A 4,540-nucleotide genomic window follows, 5' to 3' on the forward strand; every position below is an offset into this window, starting at 1 on the left:
TATCCAAAGCAACCAGCCTCCAATCAGAAGCCAGGTCAGTGAAAGGGCTGAGTGTGTTTTGGGTGGGGGAGAAAAGGCACTGTGGTAACATTTTCGGGCCAGACTGTGGGCTAATGTGAGGTGATGGTCACCCGAGGCACGTGCCAGCGCCAAGATGGAGAGAAGAAGGGTCACACCCCATGCTGACGCCTGTAAACCGATCTTTCTCAGGCCCTCCAGGGAAAGTGAGCTATTCTCCTCCCCCTCAGTAAGGAGGCTACACGGTTGACTGAGTGCTTTTTTATTATGAGGACTATTTTAATATTCGTTGACTACCTTGGACAGACAGGCCACTGGTGAAACTATGCTAAACAAGTGTTTGCTCAAGGGAGTTTGCATTCCACAGTGTTGGGCAGAACAGCTCCTTGAAGTGTTTCCAGCACCCTCGCCCCAGGTGGAGTCACAGTTCCTAACCTTCTGGCACCACAGAGTGAGAAGGCGTGTGCAGTTTCATCGTCAGTTCTGTGTGTAAATCCTTGCTCTGAAGCTTATAGGCGGAGGGCACTTGGGCTGTGGGTTCTGGAAAACTGGAGGTACTAATGCCATCTTCATGAGACATTTGTGAGAATTGTCTGATATTGTGTCTGTATATCATTTAGGACAGTGTCCCAACAAAAGTAGTTAAGTGGCAAATATTAACATGACCAAGAAGTCCTTATATGATTACTTTTCTCCCATATATTCCTGACTGAATGCATGTCAAAAAAAAGCAAACGAACGAACAAAAACACCTGTTTATGTTAGGGAAAAACATTTTAAAAAAGTTTTTGATATAGCATATACAACTGGAGCTTTACTTTTATCTGAATGGATAGTTTTATTGGGTAAAAATATTCCATAACCAGTAGTCTTTTTAAAATACCTAGAAGAGCATACACACACCCATTTTATCATAATCAGATAGACTTCTCTAAACTAAAACACAACACTTAAGTGTAATAATAAAAACTATATTACGTGGTTCTTAATCCAAGAGAGAGAATACAAAAGGGGTGAGATAGAAAAAGAAGAGGGTGGTGAGGAACAGGAAAAGAATTACAAATAGGTCATTACTTTGGGAAGACTCAGCTACTAAGATAGTTATTTTAGGAATGGCTCAAGGAAGGATTACCTTTTTTCCAACTTAAAAATGATTGGGTTATACTATTTAGGGTAAAAGGCTAAAATCAGTATTGATACAATATCCTTCAAGGATATATTAAAATAATAACTAATAACTTTTTATAACTGAAACTTGTTATTTTCTCATTTTAATTCATTTGTGTTCAAATATATAAAAATGTAAATTTAAAGTTAAGAGTAAATGCATAAGTTTATGTAAAACCCTATGTGGAAGATAAACTTAACTGTCACCATAAACGAGGATACATATGTTAGAGGTAGTTACTGTTAGTTTGTAAGTTGCACTCGAGATGCTTTCAATTTTACTAATTTTACTGACTTATTTTACTTAACAATTGGGAAAAATAATGCTTATTGTTTGAAGTGTTCATTCAAGAATGGAATTATCTATGGTGTAAGGCAGCCACAATGCATACATACTATTTTGCTGAGTCACAATTGAATCTTTCCCTGTGCCCTAAAATCTAAAACGTTCATGCTCTATTGGTCTGGGAGAGGAAACCCATTCCAAAAGCACACAACCCGTTACAGGAAAAATCCCGGACTTAGCAGCTAGCTTTCCACCTAGGGACCTTTCACAATGAACTATTCCCGCTAACAGTGCACCCAGGGCAATGGTTCTAAAACTTCAGTGCACACTGGAATTTCCAAAGCCACTTGTTACAAATGCAGAAGTGGGAGCTCCACCCTCAAAGATTTGAATTCAGGAAATTGGGAGTGGAGGCCACGTGTTCAGATTTTACAAATGTCTTGTTTAAAATTCTGATTCTGAAACAGATGACCACACTTTGAGAGACTGAGAAGAAAAGAAAATCAGAATTAAAACCAGCATACTATTTTTCATAGTCATATATTATAGACCGCAAAGCCATGGGAGGGGAGATGTGAGAATTGCATCTTTGGTACAAACACTTCCCTATTGATAACCAATAGCAGGTCCCAGATCCAGATATAAGAGCTTAACAGAGAAGATCAAGAAAGAGAGAAAACGCTGAGCACATGCATGCATTCTACATGCAAACACAAACATGTACACGTGTATCTTGGGAAATCAGAGATTCTTCTATAAGAAAAGTATAGACTATAAATTACTTTCATTCCTCAAGTGGTACTAAACATTGCATATCCTTGAAGGTGAAGGTACTATTCCTATAACTATAGAACTGTTCCTGAATCAAAAGTTTAGTACTTGTAGAGAACAACACAAGGCAATCAGATTTAAATGTTCATTTCTGTGGGTGAGTCCATAATATGAAAGGGGACCCAGGAAAGGAGAGCCATACCAACTAACAGAGGAGGAAGGACTTCATGATGGAATGTGTGTGCATTTCTAAGGAAGATTGAAATGTGTAGGCAGCTGTGAAGATGGAGAGTGTAGAAGGAGAACAAATCACTCACAAGTCCATACAGACAATCACTTTTCCTTTCTGCCCGTGCTGTCGACTCTGGTAACTAGCTTTATCAACTCATTCACAGTTTAGTTCTGTTCCATGCCCACATTTATGGGCAGCCTACTCTGACTCCAGTTTTATGCGAGGTTCTGGGGACACAGAAAAAATAGAAGATGGAAGACGTGGTCCCTGTATTGGAGAAGTTATAGTCAATGACCCAGAGCCAGGCTCATGGTGTGAAATGAAGAACTCCACTTAGGTAACTCTGAATACAACCTTAAGTTATAGTTCCACTCCCCAGAATAATGTCCAGGCATATTAGTTGGAAAAAAGCAGAGTTTCCCAATGTAATAGAAACACAAAGGACAATTGTCACCATGCATGTGGCTCAGCAGTGTTTACAAAATATTTTCAAATGCATTATCTCACGTAAGTGTCATAAAGACAGCTTTGTTTTGTTCACCAATGCACCCCAAGTGCTTAAAATTCCGCCTGGCATGCGGTAGGTCTTACCAAATATATGCTGAATTTAATTGAATCCTCACAGCTCCCACATTTTATAGAAAAGGAAGTAAGGTTACACTTGCTCTTTCTGAGCCATCCTGGCTCCCCCAGGATCAATCCCAGGCTGGCAGAAGTGGCACTACCATCTTTGCAGCTCCAGAGCTCTCTGTTCTGCACAGTTGCTAAGAAATTTTGGTCCATTCATATTCACTGTGTTCCCCTGGGCACATACTGGGCCTGGATGAAGCTTTAAAGCCACCTGGTGATGAAGTGAGTGGCTCCCTCAGCCTGGCAGCTGAGCTCTTGGTCTGTGGAAGGAGCTCATTGAACAACTGGGAAGACTGCAGTTACCCCTTTGGCCTGTAGGTGGAAGCAGCTCAGCACTTTCGTTTGAGAAAAACAGTAAGGTGTTTTTTGTGTGTGTGTTAACTGTTGTTTCTCTTAGTGTCACACACTGTCCCTTCTATCTATATTCTTTATAAGAATACACGTCCTTAGAAGGAATAGCTGATTTATACTACAACTCATGAATGCTCTTCTCACTCATTTTTAATTGCCCAGTGCTCATTGGAAAAACTTACATGACAAAATCAGTTGCTGTTGTCAGAGGCCATACTGACTATAACTAATAGCAAAATAAATCTGTGGTTAAAAGCTTGGACCTCAGAGTCAGGCAAACCTGAGTTCAGGCTAAGCCACTTAACACATGTGCTCTCCTGGGCCGGTCACTTAATTGCTTGCTCAATAAAATGAGAATTATGAAATCTGTCTAAGATGGCTATGAAAGGTAAGTAACATTTTCAAAAGCCTTAATACAGTGCCTGGAAAATAATAAACAATGAATTACGATTTCAGAGTAGATGAGTTGGAACCCCTTTCCCTAGACTTACAGTGAGATTTGAGAACTCTCTCCTTTCTCCATGATGACAAGGAAGTGAGACTCAACACATACTACCAGTTGTCTCCAAAAAATCTTCTAATATTTATCTTCTTTGTTGCAGTTCACAGTATATGGCGATGGGGGCGGGATCCTGGGTGGTGCAGGACTGAGATAGCTGGCCACTAAGAGTTGCAAAACAGGTTCTAAGACACCTCTTTTGCAATTTCTGCCTGGGGTCTCTCATCCCATTGTGGAATGTGATATTTTTTGTCTAGTGACTTCAGTTGAAACTGGGACTAAATGCCTCCAAATGAAAAACGTATTACAGAGAATTATGTGATGTTAGACTGGAACTCTAGTGTTCATCCTGGCTAGACCATGCTTAGATTGGTTGTGCTTAGTTCTGAGTACCACCGGTTAATGTAAATGGAACCCATCTAGAGGAGAAGCTTCCAGGTAGTGAAGTTAATGAGATCATATTATATTATATATATATATAATATATATAATATATATCTTTATATATTATATAAATATATAATTTATATAATTATATAAAATATAAAACATTTATATATATAAATATATATATTTATTATATATT

This window comes from Panthera uncia, chromosome C2 (assembly GCF_023721935.1).
Source record: "Panthera uncia isolate 11264 chromosome C2, Puncia_PCG_1.0, whole genome shotgun sequence".
NCBI lineage: Eukaryota > Metazoa > Chordata > Mammalia > Carnivora > Felidae > Panthera > Panthera uncia.